This window comes from Rutilus rutilus, assembly GCF_951802725.1.
Source record: "Rutilus rutilus genome assembly, chromosome: 23".
In the NCBI taxonomy this organism is placed as follows: domain Eukaryota; kingdom Metazoa; phylum Chordata; class Actinopteri; order Cypriniformes; family Leuciscidae; genus Rutilus; species Rutilus rutilus.
This window is the reverse complement of record NC_140233.1, coordinates 8,621,789-8,633,994: the sequence shown is the minus strand read 5'-3', so window position 1 is coordinate 8,633,994 and position 12,206 is coordinate 8,621,789.

Here is a 12,206-nt window from a genome sequence, read left to right as displayed (position 1 = left end):
ATCAGCCTGGTTGTTGTTGCATGTTCCTTAGTGAGAATTGTTTGGAATAATTAAGATTAATAATGCACAAAATCAAACCCCTCCTTACAACAACAGCTGTTCTTTTTTATTTTGTCAAACATAATACACTTTCTTGAGTTGTTGCAGTTAAATAAATATTCAAAAAACTTTTATTTATTTAAATGTATTTTATTGCTATATAAATGAACCCTCATATGACCTCATTATCCTTTCAAACTATTAACCTTTTAGACTATTTCAAAAAAAAAAATTTTATGTGCTAACTTACCACAGTGACCTTGTGTGTTTTCTCCAAAATGCTGGAATGGCAGGTTGATGCTAAAGTCAGTGTTTCCGAATGTTAAATTGACTTTTAGCTCTGGAATCTCCAGGAACAAATTTAGGCCTGAGCTTATAACCATCACATCTTTATGAACATATGGCATTGTTAACACAACATTGTCCTTCAGAGCCTTATAGAAAAACAGACAACCACAAAGAAACCCAACACATTTACAATACAGTACAGAACACTTACTTAAAATATTTTTGCAATCCTAATGTAGGTCTCACCTCCAGACTCACACCTTCTTTTAACCCGTTATTCCTAAGTGTAATGACTTGTTTGTTGTAAGACACAATAATGGATCTGGGACAGGATGCACGCTCACCAATGTCACAGTAGACATTGTCAATGTAGACCTTTAAGTTGAATTGCGGCCTAATTTCCTCCATTAATATATAAGTGCAGTTTCCTTGGTAAGTGTAGTGGAGTCCATCAAATGTAAAGTAATGTGAGTTTCCCCAGCCTTGACAAAAGCCTAAGATTAGAAGAGGGTGAACAATAAACAAAAGATTATGGACCAAGCACAAAAGTTAGCTATTTTTTTCCCCTTTCGAAACGATCTCTCTTGAATCACTCTTTGGGGGAACTCTGTTTTCTCCGAAATACTGAAGCCTGATTTGTTAACGCTTGTGCAGCTGGACAAACTTGCATTTGTTTCCAAGGGCCCTCATAGTGGGTCCTAGGAACAACTTCTGTTCTGCACTTATAGCACAGCGCTATGTTATATTGACCGTTTAGAAAGGGAACACTCTGGTTACTAACGTAACCTCGGTTCCCTGAGATAGCAGAAATGTGCATTGCGTGCTCTGCCTTACTAAACAGTAGCACGCGAGTAGACGCTAACACTTCTCAGTCGAAAGATTCTGATGAAATAGCACTCTTATGCTTATTTAGGCAGTCGGTCCCGCCTGTTTTAGCGGGCTGAAAAGCCATAGGTTTGTGCAGCGGCACACATGGACACTGATATCGTATTTTGGAATTATTTCTTGAACACATAGTCGCAGTTTCCTTGGAACACATAATAAATGATGTGACCAATGCGGGTCACCCCAACTACTGCATTGACCTGTATTGATTTCAGAAAGTTAAACCAAAATAATAAACATCAGTTTCCTAGAGCATGGTTTAAACTCACATGGACACTCATACTTAGTGCAGCAGCCATTGTTATAATAAACCTTCTCAGGTTTCAGTCCATTGACACATGTAGGTATAACAGAATCAGTTGGATCACACTGTACAGGGTTTGTGGTGACATTCCCATTTATGCAGTTTTTAGTCGTACATCCTTCATTCCATGACTCTCCATTCTGTTAAAGATTCAAACAATATTGATGAACAAAGATTAATACAATGGGCTTATCTATTTCAGTGCCATTGTAATTCAACTAAAAAGCATTTTTTGAAAAAATGTAAATTGTACATGAACAAGATTTTTTACCTTTCTGTTGACATCAGTACAGTCATTTGGAACAGTTGAAACTGGAACTGTAGTAGTCTGAGGACATGGTTTCTGTGTTACTTCACTAACACAGCTGGAGTTGCAGTAAGCAAAGTAGCACCAGCCCGCTTTATCAGTTTTGTTGTAGATCACAGACTCTATAATTAGAATAACAGAATGTGCATCATTGATATGCTTACAATTGTTCATGGATTCACAATCACAAAACTGTATGAAAAAATTTGAAATTGTCATTCATGTATTACTTACCGGGTGGGAATGTTTGATTTGCATATGTGCAATGACAGCTCGTTGTGATGACAATTTGAGGTGCTGTGGCATGCGTCATTTTAATTGTTGATTCTGTATGCACCGTGAACATTGTTGATGGTGTTTGTGTCACTAGAGGTGCTGTTGTCAAAGGAGATAATGTAACATATGTTGTAGATGGTGGTGTTCCTGTCCATGGTATTTCAGCAGTAACAGCAGTAGTAATTCCAGGTGATGTAGGTGTTGGTGAAACAGCAGTTGTAGTAGCTGTTGATGGTGTTTCTGTCCCTGAGGGAGGTGGTGTTTCGATGAATGGTGTTTGAGCAGTAACAGCAGTAGTAGAAATTTGTGGTGCTGTTGGTGTTGGTGGAACAGCAGTTGTTGTAGCTGTTGATGGCGTTTCTGTTCCTGTGGGTGGTGGTGTTTCAATGAATGGTGTTTGAGCAGTAACAGCAGTAGTAGAAATTTGTGGTGCTGTTGGTGTCGGTGGAACAGCAGTTGTTGTAGCTGTTGATGGCGTTTCTGTTCCTGTGGGAGGTGGTGTTTCTGTAGATGGTGTTTCAGTAGTAACAGCAGTAGTAATTCCAGGTGATGTGGGTGTTGGTGGAAGAGCAGTTGTAGTAGCTGTTGATGGCGTTTCTGTCCCTGTGGGAGGTGGTGTTTCTGTAGATGGTGTTTCAGTAGTAACAGCAGTAGTAATTCCAGGTGATGTAGGTGTTGGTGGAACAGCAGTTGTAGTAGCTGTTGATGGCGTTTCTGTTCCTGTGGGAGGTGGTGTTTCGATGAATGGTGTTTGAGCAGTAACAGCAGTAGTATAAATTTGTGGTGTTGATGGTGTCGGTGGAACAGCAGTTGTTGTAACTGTTGATGGTGTTTCTGTTCCTGTGGGTGGTGCTGTTTCGATCAATGGTGTTTGAGCAGTAACAGCAGTAGTAGAAATTTGTGGTGCTGTTGGTGTCGGTGGAACAGCAGTTGTTGTAGCTGTTGATGGCGTTTCTGTTCCTGTGGGAGGTGGTGTTTCTGTAGATGGTGTTTCAGTAGTAACAGCAGTAGTAATTCCAGGTGATGTAGGTGTCGGTGGAAGAGCAGTTGTAGTAGCTGTTGATGGCGTTTCTGTTCCTGTGGGAGGTGGTGTTTCTGTAGATGGTGTTTCAGTAGTAACAGCAGTAGTAATTCCAGGTGATGTAGGTGTTGGTGGAACAGCAGTTGTAGTAGCTGTTGATGGCGTTTCTGTTCCTGTGGGAGGTGGTGTTTCGATGAATGGTGTTTGAGCAGTAACAGCAGTAGTAGAAATTTGTGGTGCTGTTGGTGTCGGTGGAACAGCAGTTGTTGTAGCTGTTGATGGCGTTTCTGTTCCTGTGGGAGGTGGTGTTTCTGTAGATGGTGTTTCAGTAGTAACAGCAGTAGTAATTCCAGGTGATGTAGGTGTCGGTGGAAGAGCAGTTGTAGTAGCTGTTGATGGCGTTTCTGTCCCTGTGGGAGGTGGTGTTTCGATGAATGGTGTTTGAGCAGTAACAGCAGTAGTCGAAATTTGTGGTGTTGACGGTGTCGGTGGAACAGCAGTTGTTGTAGCTGTTGATGGCGTTTCTGTTCCTGTGGGTGGTGGTGTTCCGATGAATGGTGTTTGAGCAGTAACAGCAGTAGTAGAAATTTGTGGTGTTGATGGTGTAGGTGGAACAGCAGTTGTTGTAACTGTTGATGGCGTTTCTGTTTCTGTGGGTGGTGCTGTTTCGATCAATGGTGTTTGAGCAGTAACAGCAGTAGTAGAAATTTGTGGTGCTGTTGGTGTCGGTGGAACAGCAGTTGTTGTAGCTGTTGATGGCGTTTCTGTTCCTGTGGGAGGTGGTGTTTCTGTAGATGGTGTTTCAGTAGTAACAGCAGTAGTAATTCCAGGTGATGTAGGTGTTGGTGGAAGAGCAGTTGTAGTAGCTGTTGATGGCGTTTCTGTCCCTTTGGGAGGTGGTGTTTCGATGAATGGTGTTTGAGCAGTAACAGCAGTAGTAGAAATTTGTGGTGTTGATGGTGTCGGTGGAACAGCAGTTGTTGTAGCTGTTGATGGCGTTTCTGTTCCTGTGGGAGGTGGTGTTTCTGTAGATGGTGTTTCAGTAGTAACAGCAGTAGTAATTCCAGGTGATGTAGGTGTTGGTGGAAGAGCAGTTGTAGTAGCTGTTGATGGCGTTTCTGTCCCTGTGGGAGGTGGTGTTTCGATCAATGGTGTTTGAGCAGTAACAGCAGTAGTAGAAATTTGTGGTGTTGATGGTGTCGGTGGAAGAGCAGTTGTAGTAGCTGTTGATGGCGTTTCTGTTCCTGTGGGAGGTGGTGTTTCTGTAGATGGTGTTTCAGTAGTAACAGCAGTAGTAATTCCAGGTGATGTAGGTGTTGGTGGAACAGCAGTTGTAGTAGCTGTTGATGGCGTTTCTGTTCCTGTGGGAGGTGGTGTTTCGATGAATGGTGTTTGAGCAGTAACAGCAGTAGTAGAAATTTGTGGTGCTGTTGGTGTCGGTGGAACAGCAGTTGTTGTAGCTGTTGATGGCGTTTCTGTTCCTGTGGGAGGTGGTGTTTCTGTAGATGGTGTTTCAGTAGTAACAGCAGTAGTAATTCCAGGTGATGTAGGTGTCGGTGGAAGAGCAGTTGTAGTAGCTGTTGATGGCGTTTCTGTCCCTGTGGGAGGTGGTGTTTCGATGAATGGTGTTTGAGCAGTAACAACAGTAGTAGAAATTTGTGGTGTTGATGGTGTCGGTGGAAGAGCAGTTGTAGTAGCTGTTGATGGCGTTTCTGTTCCTGTGGGAGGTGGTGTTTCGATCAATGGTGTTTGAGCAGTAACAGCAGTAGTAGAAATTTCAGGTGCTGTTGGTGTCGGTGGAACAGCAGTTGTTGTAGCTGTTGATGGCGTTTCTGTTCCTGTGGGAGGTGGTGTTTCTGTAGATGGTGTTTCAGTAGTAACAGCAGTAGTAATTCCAGGTGATGTAGGTGTCGGTGGAAGAGCAGTTGTAGTAGCTGTTGATGGCGTTTCTGTCCCTGTGGGAGGTGGTGTTTCGATGAATGGTGTTTGAGCAGTAACAGCAGTAGTCGAAATTTGTGGTGTTGACGGTGTCGGTGGAACAGCAGTTGTTGTAGCTGTTGATGGCGTTTCTGTTCCTGTGGGTGGTGGTGTTCCGATGAATGGTGTTTGAGCAGTAACAGCAGTAGTAGAAATTTGTGGTGTTGATGGTGTAGGTGGAACAGCAGTTGTTGTAACTGTTGATGGCGTTTCTGTTCCTGTGGGTGGTGCTGTTTCGATCAGTGGTGTTTGAGCAGTAACAGCAGTAGTAGAAATTTGTGGTGCTGTTGGTGTCGGTGGAACAGCAGTTGCTGTAGCTGTTGATGGCGTTTCTGTTCCTGTGGGAGGTGGTGTTTCTGTAGATGGTGTTTCAGTAGTAACAGCAGTAGTAATTCCAGGTGATGTAGGTGTTGGTGGAAGAGCAGTTGTAGTAGCTGTTGATGGCGTTTCTGTTCCTGTGGGTGGTGGTGTTTCGATGAATGGTGTTTGAGCAGTAACAGCAGTAGTAGAAATTTGTGGTGTTGATGGTGTCGGTGGAACAGCAGTTGTTGTAGCTGTTGATGGCGTTTCTGTTCCTGTGGGTGGTGCAGTTTCGATCAATGGTGTTTGAGCAGTAACAGCAGTAGTAGAAATTTGTGGTGCTGTTGGTGTCGGTGGAACAGCAGTTGTTGTAGCTGTTGATGGCGTTTCTGTTCCTGTGGGAGGTGGTGTTTCTGTAGATGGTGTTTCAGTAGTAACAGCAGTAGTAATTCCAGGTGATGTAGGTGTTGGTGGAAGAGCAGTTGTAGTAGCTGTTGATGGCGTTTCTGTCCCTTTGGGAGGTGGTGTTTCGATGAATAGTGTTTGAGCAGTAACAGCAGTAGTAGAAACTTGTGGTGTTGATGGTGTCGGTGGAACAGCAGTTGTTGTAGCTGTTGAGGGCATTTCTGTTCCTGTGGGTGGTGGTGTTTCGATGAATGGTGTTTGAGCAGTAACAGCAGTAGTAGAAATTTGTGGTGTTGATGGTGTCGGTGGAACAGCAGTTGTTGTAACTGTTGATGGCGTTTCTGTTCCTGTGGGAGGTGGTGTTTCGATAAATGGTGTTTGAGCAGTAACAGCAGTAGTAGAAATTTGTGGTGCTGTTGGTGTCGGTGGAACAGCAGTTGTTGTAGCTGTTGATGGCGTTTCTGTTCCTGTGGGAGGTGGTGTTTCTGTAGATGGTGTTTCAGCAGTAACAAGAGTAGTAATTCCAGGTGATGTAGGTGTCGGTGGAAGAGCAGTTGTAGTAGCTGTTGATGGCGTTTCTGTCCCTGTGGGAGGTGGTGTTTCGATGAATGGTGTTTGAGCAGTAACAGCAGTAGTAGAAATTTGTGGTGTTGATGGTGTCGGTGGAACAGCAGTTGTTGTAACTGTTGATGGCGTTTCTGTTCCTGTGGGAGGTGGTGTTTCGATAAATGGTGTTTGAGCAGTAACAGCAGTAGTAGAAATTTGTGGTGCTGTTGGTGTCGGTGGAAAAGCAGTTGTTGTAGCTGTTGATGGCGTTTCTGTTCCTGTGGGAGGTGGTGTTTCTGTAGATGGTGTTTCAGCAGTAACAGCAGTAGTAATTCCAGGTGATGTAGGTGTCGGTGGAAGAGCAGTTGTAGTAGCTGTTGATGGCGTTTCTGTCCCTGTGTGAGGTGGTGTTTCGATGAATGGTGTTTGAGCAGTAACAGCAGTAGTCGAAATTTGTGGTGTTGACGGTGTCGGTGGAACAGCAGTTGTTGTAGCTGTTGATGGCGTTTCTGTTCCTGTGGGTGGTGGTGTTTCGATGAATGGTGTTTGAGCAGTAACAGCAGTAGTAGAAATTTGTGGTGTTGATGGTGTCGGTGGAACAGCAGTTGTTGTAACTGTTAATGGCGTTTCTGTTCCTGTGGGTGGTGGTGTTTCGATGAATGGTGTTTGAGCAGTAACAGCAGTAGTAGAAATTTGTGGTGTTGATGGTGTCGGTGGAACAGCAGTTGTTGTAACTGTTGATGGCGTTTCTGTTCCTGTGGGTGGTGCTGTTTCAATCAATGGTGTTTGAGCAGTAACAGCAGTAGTAGAAATTTGTGGTGCTTTTGGTGTCGGTGGAACAGCAGTTGTTGTAACTGTTGATGGCATTTCTGTTTCTGTGGGTGGTGCTGTTTCGATCAATGGTGTTTGAGCAGTAACAGCAGTAGTAGAAATTTGTGGTGCTGTTGGTGTCGGTGGAACAGCAGTTGTTGTAGCTGTTGATGGCGTTTCTGTTCCTGTGGGAGGTGGTGTTTCTGTAGATGGTGTTTCAGTAGTAACAGCAGTAGTAATTCCAGGTGATGTAGGTGTTGGTGGAAGAGCAGTTGTAGTAGCTGTTGATGGCGTTTCTGTCCCTGTGGGTGGTGTTTCGATGAATGGTGTTTGAGCAGTAACAGCAGTAGTAGAAATTTGTGGTGTTGATGGTGTCGGTGGAACAGCAGTTGTTGTAACTGTTGATGGCGTTTCTGTTCCTGTGGGTGGTGCTGTTTCGATCAATGGTGTTTGAGCAGTAACAGCAGTAGTAGAAATTTGTGGTGCTGTTGGTGTCGGTGGAACAGCAGTTGTTGTAACTGTTGATGGCGTTTCTGTTCCTGTGGGAGGTGGTGTTTCTATAGATGGTGTTTCAGTAGTAACAGCAGTAGTAATTCCAGGTGATGTAGGTGTTGGTGGAAGAGCAGTTGTAGTAGCTGTTGATGGCGTTTCTGTTCCTGTGGGTGGTGGTGTTTCGATGAATGGTGTTTGAGCAGTAACAGCAGTAGTAGAAATTTGTGGTGTTGATGGTGTCGGTGCAACAGCAGTTGTTGTAACTGTTGATGGCGTTTCTGTTCCTGTGGGTGGTGCTGTTTCGATCAATGGTGTTTGAGCAGTAACAGCAGTAGTAGAAATTTGTGGTGCTGTTGGTGTCGGTGGAACAGCAGTTGTTGTGGCTGTTGATGGCGTTTCTGTTCCTGTGGGAGGTGGTGTTTCTGTAGATGGTGTTTCAGTAGTAACAGCAGTAGTAATTCCAGGTGATGTAGGTGTTGGTGGAAGAGCAGTTGTAGTAGCTGTTGATGGCGTTTCTGTCCCTTTGGGAGGTGGTGTTTCGATGAATGGTGTTTGAGCAGTAACAGCAGTAGTAGAAATTTGTGGTGTTAATGGTGTCGGTGGAACAGCAGTTGTTGTAGCTGTTGATGGCGTTTCTGTTCCTGTGGGAGGTGGTGTTTCTGTAGATGGTGTTTCAGTAGTAACAGCAGTAGTAATTCCAGGTGATGTAGGTGTTGGTGGAAGAGCAGTTGTAGTAGCTGTTGATGGAGTTTCTGTCCCTGTGGGAGGTGGTGTTTCGATGAATGGTGTTTGAGCAGTAACAGCAGTAGTAGAAATTTGTGGTGTTGATGGTGTCGGTGGAACAGCAGTTGTTGTAACTGTTGATGGCGTTTCTATTCCTGTGGGTGGTGGTGTTTCGATGAATGGTGTTTGAGCAGTAACAGCAGTAGTAGAAATTTGTGGTGTTGTTGGTGTCGGTGGAACAGCAGTTGTTGTAACTGTTGATGGCGTTTCTGTTTCTGTGGGTGGTGCTGTTTCGATCAATGGTGTTTGAGCAGTAACAGCAGTAGTAGAAATGTGTGGTGCTGTTGGTGTCGGTGGAACAGCAGTTGTAGTAGCTGTTGATGGCGTTTCTGTTCCTGTGGGAGGTGGTGTTTCTGTAGATGGTGTTTCAGCAGTAACAGCAGTAGTAATTTCAGGTGATGTAGGTGTTGGTGGAAGAGCAGTTGTAGTAGCTGTTGATGGCGTTTCTGTCCCTGTGGGAGGTGGTGTTTCGATGAATGGTGTTTGAGCAGTAACAGCAGTAGTAGAAATTTGTGGTGTTGATGGTGTCGATGGAACAGCAGTTGTTGTAACTGTTGATGGCGTTTCTGTTCCTGTGGGTGGTGCTGTTTCGATCAGTGGTGTTTGAGCAGTAACAGCAGTAGTAGAAATTTGTGGTGTTGATGGTGTAGGTGGAACAGCAGTTGTTGTAACTGTTGATGGCGTTTCTGTTTCTGTGGGTGGTGCTGTTTCGATCAATGGTGTTTGAGCAGTAACAGCAGTAGTAGAAATGTGTGGTGCTGTTGGTGTCGGTGGAACAGCAGTTGTTGTAACTGTTGATGGCATTTCTGTTCCTGTGGGAGGTGGTGTTTCTGTAGATGGTGTTTCAGTAGTAACAGCAGTAGTAATTCCAGGTGATGTAGATGTTGGAGGAAGAGCAGTTGTAGTGGCTGTTGATGGCGTTTCTGTCCCTTTGGGAGGTGGTGTTTCGATGAATGGTGTTTGAGCAGTAATAGCAGTAGTAGAAATTTGTGGTGTTGATGGTGTCGGTGGAACAGCAGTTGTTGTAACTGTTGATGGCGTTTCTGTTCCTGTGGGTGGTGCTGTTTCGATCAGTGGTGTTTGAGCAGTAACAGCAGTAGTAGAAATTTGTGGTGCTGTTGGTGTCGGTGGAACAGCAGTTGTTGTAGCTGTTAATGGTATTTCTGTTCCTGTGGGAGGTGGTGTTTCTGTAGATGGTGTTTCAGTAGTAACAGCAGTAGTAATTCCAGGTGATGTAGGTGTTGGTGGAAGAGCAGTTGTAGTAGCTGTTGATGGCGTTTCTGTTCCTGTGGGAGGTGGTGTTTCTGTAGATGGTGTTTCAGTAGTAACAGCAGTAGTAATTCCAGGTGATGTAGGTGTTGGTGGAAGAGCAGTTGTAGTAGCTGTTGATGGCGTTTCTGTCCCTGTGGGAGGTGGTGTTTCTGTAGATGGTGTTTCAGCAGTAACAGCAGTAGTAATTCCAGGTGATGTAGGTGTCAGTGGAACAGCAGTTGTTGTAGCTGTTGATGGCGTTTCTGTCCCTGTGGGAGGTGGTGTTTCGATGAATGTTGTTTGAGCAGTAACAGCAGTAGTAGAAATTTGTGGTGCTGTTGGTGTCGGTGGAACAGCAGTTGTTGTAGCTGTTGATGGCGTTTCTGTCCCTGTGGGAGGTGGTGTTTCGATGAATGGTGTTTGAGCAGTAACAGCAGTAGTAGAAATTTGTGGTGTTGTTGGTGTCGGTGGAACAGCAGTTGTTGTAGCTGTTGATGGCGTTTCTGTTTCTGTGGGTGGTGCTGTTTCGATCAATGGTGTTTGAGCAGTAACAGCAGTAGTAGAAATGTGTGGTGCTGTTGGTGTCGGTGGAACAGCAGTTGTAGTAGCTGTTGATGGCGTTTCTGTTCCTGTGGGAGGTGGTGTTTCTGTAGATGGTGTTTCAGCAGTAACAGCAGTAGTAATTTCAGGTGATGTAGGTGTTGGTGGAAGAGCAGTTGTAGTAGCTGTTGATGGCGTTTCTGTCCCTGTGGGAGGTGGTGTTTCGATGAATGGTGTTTGAGCAGTAACAGCAGTAGTAGAAATTTGTGGTGTTGATAGTGTCGATGGAACAGCAGTTGTTGTAACTGTTGATGGCGTTTCTGTTCCTGTGGGTGGTGCTGTTTCGATCAGTGGTGTTTGAGCAGTAACAGCAGTAGTAGAAATTTGTGGTGTTGATGGTGTAGGTGGAACAGCAGTTGTTGTAACTGTTGATGGTGTTTCTGTTTCTGTGGGTGGTGCTGTTTCGATGAATGGTGTTTGAGCAGTAACAGCAGTAGTAGAAATGTGTGGTGCTGTTGGTGTCGGTGGAACAGCAGTTGTTGTAACTGTTGATGGCGTTTCTGTTCCTGTGGGAGGTGGTGTTTCTGTAGATGGTGTTTCAGTAGTAACAGCAGTAGTAATTCCAGGTGATGTAGATGTTGGAGGAAGAGCAGTTGTAGTGGCTGTTGATGGCGTTTCTGTCCCTTTGGGAGGTGGTGTTTCGATGAATGGTGTTTGAGCAGTAATAGCAGTAGTAGAAATTTGTGGTGTTGATAGTGTCGGTGGAAAAGCAGTTGTTGTAACTGTTGATGGCGTTTCTGTTCCTGTGGGTGGTGCTGTTTCGATCAGTGGTGTTTGAGCAGTAACAGCAGTAGTAGAAATTTGTGGTGCTGTTGGTGTCGGTGGAACAGCAGTTGTTGTAGCTGTTAATGGTATTTCTGTTCCTGTGGGTGGTGCTGTTTCGATCAGTGGTGTTTGAGCAGTAACAGCAGTAGTAGAAATTTGTGGTGCTGTTGGTGTCGGTGGAACAGCAGTTGTTGTAGCTGTTGATGGCGTTTCTGTTCCTGTGGGTGGTGCTGTTTCAATCAATGGTGTTTGAGCAGAAACAGCAGTAGTAGAAATTTGTGGTGCTGTTGGTGTCGGTGGAACAGCAGTTGTTGTAGCTGTTGATGGCGTTTCTGTTCCTGTGGGTGGTGCTGTTTCAATCAATGGTGTTTTAGCAGAAACAGCAGTAGTAGAAATTTGTGGTGCTGTAGGTGTTGGTGGAACAGCAGTTGTTGTAGCTGTTGGTGGCGTTTCTGTTCCTGTGGGAGGTGGTGTTTCTGTAGATGGTGTTTCAGTAGTAACAGCAGTAGTAATTCCAGGTGATGTAGGTGTTGGTGGAACAGCAGTTGTTGTAGCTGTTGATGGCGTTTCTGTCCCTGTGGGAGGTGGTGTTTCGATGAATGGTGTTTGAGCAGTAACAGCAGTAGTAGAAATTTGTGGTGTTGATGGTGTCGGTGGAACAGCAGTTGTTGTAGCTTTTGATGGCGTTTCTGTTCCTGTTGGAGGTGGTGTTTCTGTAGATGGTGTTTCAGTAGTAACCGCGGTAGTAATTCCAGGTGATGTAGGTGTTGGTGGAACAGCAGTTGTAGTAGCTGTTGATGGCATTTCTGTCCCTGTGGGAGGTGGTGTTTCGATGAATGGTGTTTGAGCAGTAACAGCAGTAGTAGAAATTTGTGGTGTTGATGGTGTCGGTGGAACAGCAGTTGTTGTAGCTCTTGATGGCGTTTCTGTTCCTGTTGGAGGTGGTGTTTCTGTAGATGGTGTTTCAGTAGTAACCGCAGTAGTAATTCCAGGTGATGTAGGTGTTGGTGGAACAGCAGTTGTAGTAGCTGTTGATGGCGTTTCTGTTCCTGTGGGTGGTGCTGTTTCGATCAGTGGTGTTTGTGCATGAACAGCAGTAGTAGAAATTTGTGGTGCTGTTGGTGTCGGTGGAACAGCAGTTGTTGTAGCTTTTGATG